The following is an 18,019-nucleotide window of genomic DNA, read 5'->3' on the forward strand; positions in this document are numbered from 1 at the left end:
TAGATCTCTTTGGTGTTTTCATGTATACAGCATAGAAAGCCTTGGAATACTGAGAGGCTCAGTCAGCGTTTGCACAGGAAAACAAAAGACTGCATATCCCACAGTTCACTGGGTTAAACTGACCATAACAGCAGATAAGTCCTTCTTATCTGGCTGTCATATCAGCTGTGTTTTCACAATGTGGCCAGCATTAGATAACCGCTGACCACCCAATAAATCTGCAAACACATAATCTAATGCAAATTTGTCCAACAGCAGTTTCCAAACAAGTGTAAAAAAACTAAAGCCTGTGTAAACACATCATATCTTGGGCTTTATTTATTCAAATTTTAGTGTCTACCTTGGTAAGATGTAGATAAAAGTCACCTGTTAAAGACATTTTATGCTATTATTCAAATGGAAATGATCTGTTTAGCTTTCTTCACAGCTGTGATTTACAGTAGGACCCGTTGTTTAGTCATAAGTATACGGACATGTTAAAAATGCAAGACTCACAAACCCAATCACAGGAAGCTGCATTGCGTTTGTCAAGCCTGACAGCATAACCGACTCTCCAAGTAACTCTTTCTGGAAAGCAGAGGGAGGGAGCAGAGGCGATGACCCACTTTGGATGAAAACCTATTGTCTACTCGCTGCTACGTTTCATTTTCGACAATCAGCACATTTACACGTAGTACTGTCATCATTGAGTGCAGACAGCTGGATGAACAATTTAACCAGCATCACTTGTATTTTCCTTGAATCTCAGTTAACAACTGCCTATTGCAAACAGTAACGTTTCCCTAAATGAAGACTGCACAGTGAAGCAGGTTCACACATTTTTGATTATTAATCCTGTTTTCTGAGTACTGTGATGCTTCTCTTGTGAGTCTCTCATCCTGCAGATGAACTTCAGCTCGACTGACTGACAGCAGCCGATAACTCGGGCACAGCAACCTCTGAAGCAGTCCTCCACCTGCCGTAGGTTCTGGTTAGAGCAGGCCTCCAGCTCAGAGCAGATCTCCAGAGCAGAAGGACCATCACTGACAGCTGGAGTCTGAGTGCGTCTGACCATGGGATCAGATCCTCTCTTGGGAAGCAGAATGTTATTGAGGATGACCACCACAGCAAAAAAGGCTGGGTTAAACATAAGAACAGAAGTACTAGGGCTTGCTGCGTGGGTGGGGCCGGACCTTCATTATCCACGCCTGGTGATGTTTTGTGAGCACAAAACAGACATGAAACCCAAAATGGCGTGACAGCTGTTGATATTCACAGGATTGAACCTGTAAATCAGTTATTTACATGACTGAGCATCATATCCACCACTGGAAAAGCACATTTCCAGCATCACTCCAGGTCACGCAACAACAGTCGGTGTGCAAATCTTTGAGTAAGCACAAGTCGACCGCATGGGGCGACCGTGGCTCAGGGGGTTGGGAAGCGCACCTGTAACCGGAAGGTCGCCGGTTCGATCCCCGGCCTTTCTGTCCTGGTTGTTGTGTCCTTGGGCAAGACACTTTACCCTACCGCCTACTGGTGTTGGCCAGAGGGGCCGATGGCGCGATATGGGAGCCTCGCCTCGCCCTCGAACCGTAGCTTGCCTCCACCAGTGTATGAATGTGAGCGTGAATGAATAATGGCATTGTAAAGCGCTTTAGGTGCCTTGAAAAGCGCTATATAAATCCAATCCTTTAAGTCCCCCGTGAGACCAGTCAGGCACACATTTTCCAAACAGGTGATAAATGACATGTGTAAATAAAAGTTCATGATGTGAAGAGGATGGAGAGAGGACACATGTGGCTCATGACGAGCTGCCTTCTTGTGACTCTGTCAGGGTTCAAACAAAGGTTAACCCTCAATGGAAGTTCAATGTGCTGGAAGACTACAGCCCTCCCATGAGTAAATGAGTACGTGTGCGCCTGTCTGGAGCGTCTTGCCTCCTTTCTGCATGGCAACAGAAAGGATCACGAATCACGAATCAGTACACCTCGGTGAGCTCTGCCACTGTGGATTTGATTTTGTTTATTCCCCACTTTGCATTAAACTCCACGTTTCTTAGAAACTCACTGGCCTTTGATACCAACTCACCTTCAAAACAGTACAATTAAAAAAATGTATTTAAAAATATGTAATCATACATTTTTATAAAAACCGCACAGGAGACTGTCTGAATTCACACTAATGCAAATGTGGCCTTTCATTCATCAAGTGCTAACTGTTAAACAGGAAACATGTCAGTCTGCTCGGTATGACAGAAACCTCAAGTGACGGAGCAAGTGCTGAAGCGTGTGGGAACTGTCTGCAGTTCCTTTGTTCTCATGCAGGTACTGCACAATTTCATGCGTGTACCAGCACAATAAATCAGCATTGGTCTTCTGGTAAACAGAGCAGTTCCTCTTCAACATGCTGGTAAAAACAAAAATAAATCTCATGAAATCGTATGATGTTGTTCTGTTTCTTCAAATCACTTCATGAACAAATAACCATATCAGCTACAACATCTACCAACACAATCAGCATGGTTATTTGGCATGCAGCAGTGAGTACTAACATTATATACTGATGGTTATTATACGTACAAGTGATATGTGAGAGGGGGGGGGGGGGGGAATGCTGTACTGATGCTGGAAACGGCTCGCTGAACCTGATCTGCACTTTGTGGAATGTGGTTCCTGTTTGATTCGTCACAGGCCTGTGAGCATCTGAGCCAACAACGTTAAACGGGGGGAAATATTTTCCTGTCCTGTAGCATTTTAAACAGTGATGCTGGTGACGCTCCATTGAACCTGGAACATCAGGTTCCAGGCTGATGGCTCAAAGATGATCTTCATGTTAAGCAAAAAGAATAAATAAATAAATAAAAATATTTCTAAAAAGCTTGTGGTGCTGTTCAAATAATTCCCAGATGAAGGAAAATGAGCAGCAGCCAAGCACTCGTACATTCTGGCTGGGAGATTATCTACAAGCGGCTCTGGCAAGGAATCAGCTATAGAGCTCTTGTAAGACAACGCAATAAATATCTGTTGAAAAGAAACTTTCCTCTGAATATTATGTCTTGATTTGAGTGAACGATGCAGGACGAGCCACATTTTAGGAAAATCTGCCCAAAGAGCTGTTACAGATTAAAATCAAGAACGACCACATAATAATAAAATAAACAAAATAATCCCTTTCCATTATTTTCAGTAGCATGAAGTAGTGCTGGGCGATATGGAAAAAATATTTATCACGATATGAATTATTTTATATCACGATAACGATATATATCACAATATACCACCTGACCTGTGGTCATCTGGAACGTATGCAGTCTGTAAACAGTAGGGATGGGTACCGGTGTCCGGTGCCATGATGGCACTGGTTCTGACATAAACGGTAGTAACCAGACCGAAAAGCAGCGCACATTTCGGTGCTTTATTTCGGTGCTTTTTTTTTTTTCCTGAGCCAATTCTAGCCAATCATTTTACGTTTCCGAGGATAGTAGGCGGGGCCAGGTACGTACGTTCTTTTAGAGCAGAGCTACAGATTAAAAATGCCCAAGGCGAAGCGGTCAAAAGTCTGGCTGTACTTCACAGCAAAAGATGCAAACTCAGCAGCCTGCAACAAGTGCTTTAAGCTGATACTGTGATACTGTCAAAGGAGGTAACACCTCAAATCTGATGAAACACCTGGCGACGCATAGCGGTTTTTTTTTTTTTTAAAGCCAAGAAATGCGCCGTGTTTGATAGCTTGCTGCGAGACCTCACACCGTGCACATCTACTGCGGGTGTGGTGCCTGTTATCGGACCCGGAGTTAGCAACATCCCCCAAAAACCCGAAGAGTAGAGTCCTGGCCCCTAGCCCTGTCAGTGTAGCAGAAATGATGAGGATGATGATGGCAGCAGCAGCCGTTCTTCTCTGCGTGAGTAGCTTCATGTTGTTCGTGTGTAATTAACGTTGAGTAGGCTAACCACGTTATTACATTAATGCATGTAAGGTGAACTAGCAAACACCGTCGTAGTTACATGCGGCTGTCTTCTTGTCTGATGGCAGATACTCCCTTCACCCTGGCCAAAAAGGCTAAAATGACCAAAGAAAAAGTGGAAAACAGTTAAACATGAGAGGTTTTTGGACAAAGTTTGTGTTTTTTCCATTGTTTAAGCACTGCTTCCAGCCAAGAGTGATACCATATATGCCCTATAGCTGCAGAAAAGGCTAACATTGTTATCTTTTTACAAAAAAAACAGCTGAACATGAGAGGTTTTTGGACCAATTTTGTGTTCTCCATTCTTTAAGTACCGGTTTGAGCATCGTTTGAGCATCGTTTAAGCACCGGCACCGTTTCAAAAGTACCGGTTTGGCACCGGTATCGGATAAAACCTAAACGATACCCATCCCTAGTAAACAGCAAGTGGAGAGGGTGCAGTCTTTGTTTTGAGTTACCGTAAAGCATGTCACAAATCCGGGTGCACGTACAGCAGCACCATGTCGCAAAACCACAAGACGGAGTTTCTTTGCGAAAAATATCATTTTTTTATACTTTATTTTCTCTTGCATAAAGTTAAGAGTATGTATAGTGAGAAGACAACACTAATATATTTGCCACAGGCTATTTAACCCTTTAAGACCTACCATAGCACCAAGTCCGCCAGAGCTTATCTTTACATTTTACATGCTGTGGAGCCATTTGTGGGAGCATTTCAAGTTGCTATACATCAATACAACCGTTATAGCCCAAATTTTAATAATATGTATGCATTAAGTCCATAGTAACTACATAAATTGCAAAACAGTGCAATAAACTACAAAAAAATTGAAAATCATTTTTGTTTTGTTGTTTTATATATATATATATATATGTCTAGTTAGAGAAATTTAAGAGGCTCAAAACTGTAAATACAAAAAAGTTGCACAAAATAGTTTCCAACCACGAGAAATTTATTTTGAGTGTCTTCATAGTTTTATGTTTGAGATACACTAATTTTTATATACTACAGGAAAAATGAAAATAAATATTATAATGCAAATTTGCAAAGAAACAGCATGTGCATCAAAATAAACTATTTCCAACAGTGTAATTTGACTTCTAAGCATCCCAGAAACGATACAGAAAAGCATAAAGTCAAACATGACTTTTAAAAACACCAACATAGGCTTTGAAGGTAAAAAACTACATTTTTTCGGACAGGTAATGGCGGACATGCGATAGTTCGCGCTGACTTATATTCCAACGTAGGAAGTGTTATGAACAGCTGATCGGATCGGCAAAGCGTGTTTCTGGAATATTATGTTTTTGTTGCTGGAAGTGCTTTTTATGCAATTTTTGCAAAGCTATATGTGGAAGGAAACCGTGACCTCGGGCAAGCTAATGGAATAAGATGCAAGTACAACTCCTCCGGTTTCATATGCAAAAAAAATTACTGCGCTACCTTACATGGTTCCAGTTCTACAGGGATTTAAAAATAGTTAGGCAAAACAGAGCGTGCCTGCTCCGACCGGTTGTAAAGGGTTAATGATATATTTTATGTAATAATTTATAAAATTAGGGTTAGAAACGATAGAAGACAAATGGCACGATAGACACTTTTCTATCGTTCACACGATATATATCGTCATATCGCCCAGCACTAGCATGAGGTATTAATTATTAAACCACATCATTACAAATTTATAGCCTAACAAAGTGTAATTAGAAGCTACATTGAAACACATGACAGGGCTGCATGATACGTTAAAATCTTGGTACTGGTCCTAGAACAGCCCTTTGTCGTCATTCAATTCAGTTTTATTTATACAGCACCAAATCACAACAGTCGCCTCAAGGTGCTTTATATTGTAAGGTAGACCCTACAATAATACACACAGAGAAAAACCCAACAATCATATGACCCCCTATGAGCAAGCACTTTGGCGACAGTGGGAAGGAAAAACTCCCTTTTAACAGGAAGAAACCTCCGGCAGAACCAGGCTCAGGGAGGGGCGGGGCCATCTGCTGGGACCGGTCGTACATATACAACAAAACTTAAGTGAATAGCTTGTGAAAACACACAAAAGTAAAAACAAAAACAGACAGCGAGTCCTCGGGTATGCTTGCCCACTTATAAGCACATTCAAGATCAGTTAACCATTTACAAAACAACAGAGCAGTTTCAAGTTTACAAAAACCATCCAGATAACTGCTTTCAACCAGTGATTGACTTATCTGTGGTGATTAATAATTATATTGATTCTTCACAAAAAAGAACTATTAGCATCAGTTTAATTAACTCTGAATTAGTGACTGTTATGATAACAAGTTCCCAGAAAACCTTTCTTGCCTTCTGTGGATCGAGAGCTGTGACACCTGAACTTCAGTTCTGTGTGTGTCTGTGTGTCTTTTGGAAACATGGAAAGAAACAGCATCGTGCCAGTTACGACACTAATGCTCCCATTTTTCTTGGCCTGCGTGTGCCCAACCTGTGTGTTCATGTGCGATTGGCTGGCGCTGCAATGAAACAAATATTTTAAGTTTAAAATGCTTCTGTGCCAAACCCAGACGTTCTTATGTCTGTGAAGTCAACCGTTTCCTCTCTGTATAAACCACAGGAAACCAAAATCAACACCAATGCCCTGAAATAACTTCTGTTTAGGAATCTCTAGGAAAATGGCTGACAAGCATAAACCAGTTGTTTAACTGGTGTCTGTCACTTACAGTGTAATCTAAAGTGGCTTTAGAGTAACAAAACGACACACTTTCTGTGGGGACGGCATCTTTCGCTTTGCGCCCCGTCCTTCTCGAGCAGCATCCACTACAAAGCTGTCAGTACAGCTTTCCCTGGACACCGCGAGTGCAGAGAAACTAAAGAAACTGGGGGCTTAACACTAAAAATAGTTCGTAGTTCAGTCTGAACCTCAGTTTGGTCGCTACCGCTTTAGAACAGCAAAGAAAAAACCCCCAAAAAAACACTCTTTTAAAAATATATTTAGAAAAAAAACCATAACACAGTCCCAATACTTACTGTATGCTTTTATGCTGTGTGCTGTCTGACAGTAGAATCGGTACACAACAATGATTAAACGTTGCACACACACTTAAGAACACTAAAACTGATGTACAGTTTGAACTTAACTAATGAGCCTTTTGGGGGGAGGGGGGGTCACCAAGGGGCATATGGTCAAAAACTGCTCAAGTTAAGCCCATTAACTGTAGCTCCTCCAAAATAAAAGCACATTCAAACACACCAACTTGGCCCCAGCTCTCTGCATCCATTTTTAAAATCCCTCGGCTGTTTTGACTGGCCAGGAAAACAGGCCTTCAAATTGGGTTAGGGGAGCTGTGTCTCCCTCAGGCGCCCTTTGCTGGAGCAAATGTGACAGGGAGGCATTTTGGAGGGGGTTGAGCTCAGCTCAAGGGGAGGTTGGCTGAGTTTTGCCCTAATATGGACATGGGCTGGGGGGTGGGGGTGCTGTTGGGAGGGAGGCAGGCAGGCAGGGAAGAGGGTGGGCTGGGTGGAGAAGGGGAAACCTGCCTAGCACCACCACAATGGCAGCCTTGCTCTTTATCCTCCCCTCTTACAGCCTGATTCACATACCAGCACAGGGTTCAACTGTTTTGCTCTGCTAACCACACTCTGGAGGCTCTTTGCACACTGAAGAACTCTTCAGCAGCCAGGAGTCAGGCATCGAACACAGTTCACTTTTAAGTGCTTGCGCTGCTCTCTGAAAGGCTCTCACTCAGAAACAGCACATCTCATATCTGACAAACAGCTACGCGCTGCAGCTCGCTGACACTGGAGCACAGAGCTGCGCCTCCTCCTCAGCGGCCGCTCTCAGCTCTGTGTGCCCTCTGGTTCAGCCAGCTGGGTCATTTTACACTTACTCCATACAAACTCACCACTATCCCTCCTCCAACATCTGCAGGCAGATGAAGAGGGACGGAGATAATAAACAGGCAAAAAAGTCACAGTGACGGTTATTCTGTTCGGTGAGTAGGAGGGGTGACGGGGGGGTGGGGGGGTCTGCAGACATAGTAAACATCTCAGAGAGGCCTCTGTCAGTGCTGAGAGAGAAAGTGGGATAGATGGAGGGAGAGACTGCCAAGGCGTTTAAGAGTGCATGAGGAGAACAATAAACGGAGGAAAAGACTCGAAGAAAACGAGCAAGTGGGAAAGCAGAAGCAGGAGGTTGGTATTTGGAGAGCAGGGGGAGGCAGAGTAGCTGGCTACTAGCAGCTAGTGCTGCGTAGCGTGGGACTCCAGGCGTAAAAATTCCTCCTACGTTTCTGTTCAATGCCACTTCTGTTCTGCCCAGCTCTGCTTGTCAACAGCAATGTAGATACAAAGGGAACCATGTCTGTGTGTGACTGGCTGTTGTGTGAAACCAGCGTTAGCAAATATGAATGTGAATGCATCAGGCTAACTTCCTCAATACACGCCCTTTCTTTGAGAGCTACAGAGAGCTGAAGCAGCAAGGTTGTCTTAACATACTCAGATAAACGTGCTACTGCCGCAGACTGCCTTGAAGCAATGACATCAGTAGACTGTGACTTGGTGATACTTCACATACTTCAGATAAAAAAAGTTCTTATTCTAAGAGAGGGAAAAACTTTCTGACAGCTCGATAAGGAGACTGGCACCTGCATCTGTCAGGTAAATATGAAAACAAGACAGCCACAGGCTGAGTTGGCATTAAAAAACCCAAACAATCAGCCTTCGAGGACTTATCAAGATCATCCAAATATGTAGGCTGTTTATTTATTCTTCTGAATGCTCCTGTGGTTGCAAAAGAGATCTGCTTGTATAATCATTTATGTGAAAACAGCCACTCAGCCACCTTCATCTATGACCACATAGATGGCCCTGGTGAAGTTTTGCTCTTCATTATCAGTTTCATGTCTTACCCCTTATAACATGATGCTCATTAGTCACATTTAGAGTGTAAAAGATGATACAGCAGGCTATGCTTTAGGAAGGGTCTGCAATATCCCCGAGTGTTTTATACCCCCAACCAGAGGGTGATGTCATAGTGACAACCTCCATCTTTTATATTCCCGATTATGAAAAAGGTCACAGTCGAGTCCAAAGAAACTGCAGTTCTAAGCAATGGCTAGAAAGGATACAAACCAAAGTCAATAACATACGATTACTAAACAAAACTGATTTCACCACAAAGGTTAGCTAGCGTCACTGCAGTTACAGTTAGTCCATCGTGGCCATCACATGGATACAGGCACTTCTCTGAGAGCTATGTTACATTCACTGAAGCAGCAAGGTTATATTAGCAGACTCTGAGATAGATTGCCTTAAGGTCATGACATCAGCAGACTGACTTGTTGCAAGCAGATACTTCAGACAAGAAGTCAAGCAAACATGCATTCACAGGAGACAGTGTCAGGGAAAACAGCTCGATCAGGAGACTCGCAACCGTATCTGTCAGTTACATATGAAAACAGGACAGCCGCTTTAATTAGCATTAAAAAAAAACAATACAATATCCACGATCAATCTGTTTCTTTGCATATACATGCTGGTCAAACACAGTCTTTTGCTAATTTCTGTATTTGCTCTCTACCAGTGAGGCCTGGCAGCCAGTGCTTCTTTCCCCTTCATCACGCTTCACTCCAATAACATTATTTTTCTTCTTATTAACTCTTTGCATTTTCAGCCTGATGCATTTCACCCACAGATGATGAGATTGCTGTTCACAGCTTAGAGGAACGGTCTCTGTAAAAACAGAGTGAGTGGGGCACCGAGGTGCTGCTTATGAAAATGAACCTATTTATGGCTTTGCATAAACACTCTGCTGTGAGGGCCGTAGCATCACTTCAAAATGTTCTGAGGGCAAGGCACACCACGGGGCAGCCATTTTTGCTGTTACAGCAATATCACATTGATTTATTTTCAAGAAATAAATATAGATTTTTCCTCTGTATATTACTTACACGCTGTTACAGCCCAAATTGCTTCTGTGTGTGTGCACAGTGTAAATCCAGGGTTTCCCATTGATCTAGATACTGAAGTACTGAAAGGTAATTTTTGTATAAATATTTTAGGGATTAAATTATTAACGTTCCCCTTTTTGTTTGTAATACAATATTCTGTAATGACAATTTCTGCTCAAGAAAATCAATCAGCAGAAATCAGCAGTTAAGACTTGGGAAACATTGTTCACAGCGCATCAATCATTAGTGATTTATCACACACAGCAAATGAAATAATGATAAATAGCTGTTTATTGTGGTTTGGCAGGGCTGCAGTATGTAACAAAGTCTATTTTTTCCTGTAACACCCTCTGTCTGGAATTCCAATTAATTACAAAATCAAATTATCAAGATTAATAATCAGCATTAATCATCACAATCCCAACATACAGTAATCGGGGTCAGAGTTTAAGCCATTATTCTGCAGCCCCCCCCTCCTGCCCCAAGCTGCTGCTGCTTAGCATGACAGCCACCCATTCCTGCTCTCACAGACTTTTAGCTCGTCATGAATAATAAACTCTGAATTTCTGGGTTCCTGCTGAGACTCTGATCCTTCTCAGAGTTGTGCAAATCCAGAAAAACAAGCGGTGTGGCACAGCTGGCTGACTTCTATCAAAGTTAGATATTATAAAGTCAGAAATAATGTCTTGTGTATCACAAATACACTGAGCAGTGAGTCCAGTTTGATTCCCAGCTGGCTGGACTATTTGCTACCCTGACCTTCTTTCCCATGTTTCCTGTTTTTCCCCCCACTCCATCCTTCAGACTCGCTCATCTCGCAGCAGAATTATGCTTACAAAGAAAAGTGTCTTGCACCACATGGACTAGGAAGCATGTAGCAGAAGGCTGAGAGTGTTTAGTGTTAAATGGTGATCGCCTCTAAGGAACCGAACACAAATGTAATTACACTTTTACACCCACGAGCAACAACATAAACACCAGTGACAACTGGGTCAAATGACATTATTCACTGCACAGGCACCAGTTAATATTAGGCTGCATGTCGACAGTCAGTTATTAAAGTTTAATGTGTTAGGAGCAGGGAACATGGGCGGAGTACGTATCTATGCGAGTTTGACATTTCCAACATGGAAGCTGCTGTGGGGTCTTCACATGTGCAGTGGTCATCACCAAGCCTGGCTGGAATTATGACATTACAGTAAACTGGAGAACTTAGCAATCCTAATGGTCTCATTTTCACCAACACTGAGGGCAGCTGCTGAACAACAAGCTGAGCTCAGTGAGCTGTGAAGGACAACTGATGCAAGAAGAGCAAGAAGGGCAACGCTTGGATTATTCTTTGCTGTGGACAAGTAGTCATGTCTGTTGTACTTTTATGTTATACTTTTATCAAGCTTGCAGTTATAGTAAGTATAAAACCTGCAGTAGTCAGTGTGATCAAGTCTAGAGGGACAAAACTGAGTTTAGCTCCAGACGCTCCAAACTGTCACCCCACTCAGGACACTGACATGTGTCCACAGGAGAATGATGGACTTTCCTGATCAGCTGAACACAAACAGAAGTCTAGACTAATCGACTGCTTTAACAGTAAGTAGCTCACATGAGCAAGGCTAGCACCAGCAGCTACCTGTCTTTGTCAAAACTAAATGTTTATGTTCAGTGTAGTGATTCCTGTGGTTATGGCTCAGTTTATTCTGACACAGCCAAACAATCCTGATTATACGAGACGCACCACTTAATCTTTGCTCATTTTCAACATTTATTACAGTCGTTAATGTGGAGATAAGGGAGCTGCCCATCTGCAGTCTCCAGCAAAGAGCAGTGACAGGTGGCTATAACAAAGCCACCAGTAAACCAGTGTTGTACAACAATGACAATTAACAAGGCTTAACAAAGTAGCATCGCAACTGCCAACAATCACAGGTGACAAAGTTTAAGCGTGTAGTTGGCTGATCCCTCACATCCCTCCCTACAACGGCTCAGTCTGACTCTTATCTTGTAGTTTCTAAACTTTCAACTGAGTTTGAGCTGCTCTTCCAAAGCTTTCCAATTTTCCACTGGCCCAGAAAATATGATGCTTTGGGCATTTGGGACCAAGTTAACTGCCAAAGCAATTTTGTGCAAACTGTTGTAAGTAGTTTGCATATGGTGTGCATTTGAAATAACCACTTGTATAACGACTTAGGCTTCAGAAACATGTTAATACCAGACATAACGCAGAGCTCATGAGAATAAATCTCAGGTTGATTACAAAGTAGCAAAACCTGAACAATAACCAAAGCAACCGAAACAAACTTAAATAAATATGTAAAAAAAACAAAACAACAAAAAACACAAAACCAACTGTTGCTGTGTATTAGGACATGTGAGACAGTCTGTGGTTATAAAAGCGGATGACTTCAAATCATGTAGTTGACTAAAAAAGTTTCCTATTATAAAATAAACTTCAAAACAACTGGGAGTCTGTGTTCCCAGTACAACATCACACCAAACCAAAAAATTACTACTAACAGTAATACACGAGCAGCTGAGACACAATAAACAGAACAGAAGTGACCATTACAACCATGAGCCAGCGACACAGAGCAGTGAAACTGCAGCAAACAGCCAGAGAGCTGCTGTCACGCTGACAGGATGCAAGCAGAAAAAGTGAAACGTGAGTGGGAAGTGTGCAGGGTCATGAGACAGAACAGTTGTACACACACGTATTCGCACACACAGACAGATAAAAAGACACACAGACGGGTAGTTCGGCGTAAAACAGGAACTACGGCAGGACGGCCACGGTCTAGTACACACAAATAACTACAGTAATACAACCAGGAGAACAATATTCGCGGTGAACACTAAATGTTGGAGGATTAGGCTTTAAAAACATTTTAAGCTTTTAAGAGAATAAGCTGTCCTAACAGTTAGGATTTATTCATCTTGCTCAGCCAGACTGAGAGCCTGAAAAGGCTCATTGTTTCAGTAAGCACTCAATTAAAGCTGAAATGATCACCTTAATTAACAGCAGACATTTGTTGTTGTCACTGCAATAAAAGCACGGGTGTCATGGATAACACTGGGAATGGCTCTGGTTTATTAAGGTGTTGCAGTAGGTGGAGGCAGTGTGGCAGAAAGCAAACATGCACAGAACCAGGACCCCAAAACTGAAGCAGCCAATTATACTCAACCACCACCTTTGCTTTCCATGCACAGGTAGTTTTATTCTTGGACTCGAGAGCAGCTCAGGGTCCTTATTTAGCTATTGCTGGGCCTTGGTGCCAACCCTCAGCTGAAGGCATTTTAGCTCACTTCCTTGAAAACAGAAGGGTGGGTGGGCCTTCGCTAATCACAGCCAGATTTTAATTAATATGAAAAAACAAAACATAAAAGCAGCAGAAGAATTACTGACAAAAAAGGGAAATTATTCTGAGCAAAAGAACAAATCCTCCAACATAGGAGGGAATTTTTTCCTTCGAGAACATTCCAAAAACATTGCAGTTTTATCTGCATAGAGGAAACAAAGACGCCCACCAAAGATGTTTTGGCCTTCCAAGACTGTGTTTCAGAGCACAACACAAAATATACTGTAGCTTTTTTTTTTTTTTTTTTTTAAAGGGGCTAGAAACACCAGAAAAATGCAAAAAAAGTTGATTTCTGTTGCACCAAACATAGCTATATGTGCAGCCACCTGCACGGCCACCCCCAAACACCAATTTAGATCCCAGAAAAACCTGGAATACAAATCTGAATAACAAGCTAATTTTGGGAGACTTTCCCTTTCTGATTTATAGCACGCCACAACACATGTAATCTCTCAGACATGTTCTCACTATTGGACTGACTCAGGTTGGTTTATGCGACGGTGCTTCCTGAGCAGAGTGTGCAGGAGGCAGAGCATGAGCACTCACTCGCTGCGAACGCCCTACGCCAGCGGTCCCCAACCCCCGGGCCTCGGACCGGTGCTGGTCGGTGAGTCGTTTGGTACCGGGCCGCGAGAGTTGAGGCTCAGGTGTGAAATGTATTGTTTTCAGGGTTTTTATCGGTTTTCAGCGTTATTTTGTTATCGTTTCTATCGTTACCTCGGTTTTCCTGGGTCTTTTCACGTGTGTTATGAATAAATCTTCTTTTTTTCGGTACCGGCACTAGTTTTATTTTGTTGCGTTTATCCGCGACACCTTAAAGGCCGGTCCGTGAAAATATTGTCGGGCATAAACCGGTCCGTGGCGCAAAAAAGGTTGGGGACCGCTGCCCTACGCTATTATCTGCAGACCTCTCACGCAGATCTCCACACACGTGGACATCTGAAGAAGGGCGTCTTGGATCAAACACGTCTTTTGTATAACTCTTGTATCCCTAAACTTACGAGGTCTCAAAACGCTGGAAAAATAAAGCACCGAGCACCTTTGAGGGGTAACACTGACAGTTTTCAAATGATCAAGGTAAAAATTTTGCACATCTGGATTGGACGGTAACTTTTGTTACCAAACTGCATCTAATGTTCTGCACCTTTGCTGGAAAATGCCTTTTTAAAAAAAAGGTTCAAAGCTGCAGCTCATATATGAAAACAGCTACACAAACACACAGAATCTGTTAGCAGAGCATCCGAGGCTCTGGAGCCAGGGAGAAATCTGTCGTGTTTTCTCTTCCAGCCCAGATGGCAGCATTGGCTGAGTCAGCAGTGGCGGATGGTCCACAGCAAACTGGATGACTAGCTGCTGATAACAGGAGGAGAGCTCTTAGCCAGTGTGTTCAGTCTGAATGAAACTCATGACTTTAACAACTCTAACACAAATCCTTTCTTATCCTAAAAGGAAGTACACATTCAAACTATTATAACTGCCAAAAACCCTCATGTTTGACTTCTCTAACGTACTTTATGCAAATATACTATTTTCAATCCGCACATACATCAGTAACTGCCCACACTGCTAAATGAACACAGAAAGAAGAAGCATTTTGACCAAAATGTGCCATGCATAAATAAAATGTGCCAGACAGTCTGCAGAAGCTGCAGGCTCGCCTTGGCTGGCATCAACGGTGAAATAATGACACGACAAGACTTCCCACTGCTTGCACAGCTTAAGCCTCAAGATATTGGACTTGGCAATGGTGCAGCGCTAGCAGGAAATCCTTTGGGATTTCTCATGTCGTATCACAAAGCGACTTGTGATTCATAGCTGGACTCGGGCAAACAAAAATTGCTGCTGTGAGCAGTTTCATTTGAAGTCTGAGAGCAGCGAAAACTGCAAATATCACATTACCTTTGAAACAGCCCGCGACAGGCTAAAGTGGCGCTCTTCAGTAAAGCTGCTGCTTCACTCTATGGCCAGAATGGCTGCCAGGGCGGCACCAATGGCTCTCCTGTGCAATCACAGCAGTTCGCACTCAACATAAATATAATGTTTTATTAAAACTAACATGCAAGTTTGGGCTAGCTTTGACACTGACAGGTGTCAGGTTTTTTTTTTTTTGTTGTTAAAGGAATAGGAAACAGACATTCATGCTCTTCTTTGAAGCAGGTAAGCATCTTTGTTGTCATTTTACAAAGCATCTCTCAGAGCCACACAGTGGAACTAATTAAAAAGAAAGTCTTCCCAAGCTGTGACATACAGCAGTGTTCTATGTGTAAAAGTGTTACACAGTGTTACACCATGTGCTTCCCTCAGGCAACCTGTAATGCAACAGCAGGTTGAAAAACCACAAAGTACAAATATGCCACTGTTCGACAGGGTGTGAGATACCATATCCTGTTTTTCTGTTGCAAAAAAAACCTTGAGCGGTGAGAGCGCAGAACTACGAGACTTTCAACTGCTACCTGGCAGCTTTCTGACAGGATGATGGGCAAGCAGAGTGCCAGGCACGCACGCCAGCATTCAAATTGTGCCATGTCTATTTTTTAAAGTCAGACACATTTTTCGCCAATGTTCTCATTTTAGCTGGGAATGTTGGAATATGTTGAATGGTTTACAGCAACCACAGGAAAAGAAATATAAACTGATACATCAGTTACTTTCGCCACATTGTTGAAACAAAGGTAGATAGTTTCATTCTTGTCACACCCAGCATACAGAACACAGTATGCATCACTCTGATGCTCCAGAGGTCACCAGAACAATATGCATTCACAAGAATATTTAACAAAGGTCCTTCCCAGTAGTGCAGAGGACCTCTTACTGGACCAAAAGTCTAATAAAGTCAAACAGAACTGGCTTAAATGCTGCAGCATGTATGACTCTGTGTATGTTGAATTACATGCACACAAAGCCCTGGGTGTCCATCTCCACTGTTTCAGACTGAACACTACTACTAGTTCTGCTAGCCCATGCAAATAACATGCAAAGCATTTTAACTTCCTTCATGTGAGATCAGGTTCATTCACACCAGCTACTGTCTAACATGCAGAACTCTGAAAAGTTAACCAGCATTCCAGAAACGCTGCAATTACTCCCTGGAATACTGACTGAAACAGGACAAATCTGCTCACACATGCCCCCACCACACACACACACACACACACACACACACACACACACACACACAGTTGGGAAGTGCAGCTGTTGCTGTATGTCCTCTTGAACAAAAGAGCGCCATTTCAGTACACCAAGGCCTTGATGGGCACATTCCTCTTATTGCCTAGAAAAATTTGCATATCAAGGTGGTTTTCAAATTTAGAGATCTGAGTCAAGACAAGTTTGTCAGTCTGCCTGTGCTGCAGGCTGTGAACAAATTTGCACCCGGCTCTTGGACTATGTTTGGTTAATTCCTCAGGCAAGCCACAGTGAATCTAGATTCCACCGCCTACATGGCAGCACTGCAGTGGATGGAGGTACTGGGCTGAATGAACCAGGGGCGGAGGTGTGTTGTTGTTGTAATAGGAAATAATAAAGTATAGCCTGGAATAACACCCAGAGGGCCGACGCAGAGCTCCACATTGTAGATCATGTCAGGAGATACAAACAGCTACTTTTATCAGCTGCAGACTGAGGCCACAAATATATTATAACCGCCTTTCCCCCTCTGCCAGTTCAAGAGGCAGCAATCAGTCAGAAATTACAGCAGTAGAAAGGAAATCATTTAATCCAGCCACCTGCCTGAGGATGAACCGGACACTGTTATCAGTCTGCAGCGGTCTCTACACAGCAGTGATTTCAGACGGAGATAGTTGTTAAACTGTTATAACTTTGTCACCAAACCGGGGTCTAACACATATCTGCTATCAACATAAAGCAAAAACGGGAAAACAAGAGCAGTGTGGCTCGAATTTAACGCCTCCAGCAGTCCCGAGCTAAGTTTGTGGGCTAGCCGGACCGCTTAGAAGCTAGCACCACTGTCAAGTAAACCGCGGAAAAGAAATCACAACATATGGGAATATAATTAGGACAAAACCGCTGACAGATAAGACTTAGAACAACAATTACGCTACCACGTAACTCATTTCAAGAGCTAATATTAGCTAGCAAGTTGGCGCTTCCTCCGCCTGCTCCACATTACTCCATGTGAACTCGTTTGACAGTCCCTGATTTGTACGGGGTACACATTTTGGCAAGACACCAAGTAAAGTTGACCCACAGACCCCACCATCTTTGTGGCCGGCAAAACACGAATCAAAGTTGCGCAAACCTAAAAACTTACCGGTATGTCTCTCGGTGTAGGAGTCTACAGCAGCCCAGCACCGAAGCCTTGCTGTGTGCAGTACTTTCACCGACCTTGGCAGCTCTGTGTGTTCCCGGCAGCAACAGAAAACAACACTCTCATCACCCCTCCCTCTGCCAGCAGGAAAGCCATGAAGAAAAGTCCAGTCTCAAGCCCCGCCCACTCCCGTTTCGATTGGTCGATATTAGGGACAGTACGAGAGAAGCCAATTAAATCCACTCTTTTTTTCTTTTTCATATCCAATGATTATGCGGGAAATTATTTAGCCTACGCAGTGCCTGGCAGAGCTTTTCTGTCTCAAACTGAAAGTTCACGATGAAAACATAATAAGCTTTGTGTTATTCATTAAACATAAAGGTTTATGCATTGAGGTAAGTTTAAAACAGACAAATCAGGCTACGACATAATGAGATTTGTCTGTATTACATATTTTCAGTGTGTTGAAATGTACAGATTAAATAAATTGATGACTCATAAGGATTTCTTGATTTATTTCAC

At 42.7% G+C, this 18,019-nt stretch overlaps 1 protein-coding gene across 7 annotated transcripts in view; it reads right to left on the reverse strand.

The window, feature by feature from the left end:
* Positions 1 to 17,651, reverse strand: part of fam49a (family with sequence similarity 49 member A) — a 36,799-nt gene extending 19,148 nt beyond the window's left edge. For 3 of the 7 annotated variants that reach the window (XM_019353497.2, XM_005449879.4, XM_005449878.4), the window contains exon 1: positions 17,501 to 17,650. The gene's annotated coding sequence lies outside the window, so the exon portion shown is untranslated. Of the gene's footprint in view, positions 1 to 17,500 lie in introns of all 7 variants that reach the window. The other 4 variants (XM_025899030.1, XM_005449877.4, XM_003440703.5 and 1 more) reach the window with 3 other exon arrangements.
* Between the last annotated feature and the right edge of the window lie 368 nt (positions 17,652 to 18,019).

The sequence above is a fragment of the Oreochromis niloticus genome, linkage group LG15 (assembly GCF_001858045.2).
Source record: "Oreochromis niloticus isolate F11D_XX linkage group LG15, O_niloticus_UMD_NMBU, whole genome shotgun sequence".
Classification (NCBI taxonomy): domain Eukaryota; kingdom Metazoa; phylum Chordata; class Actinopteri; order Cichliformes; family Cichlidae; genus Oreochromis; species Oreochromis niloticus.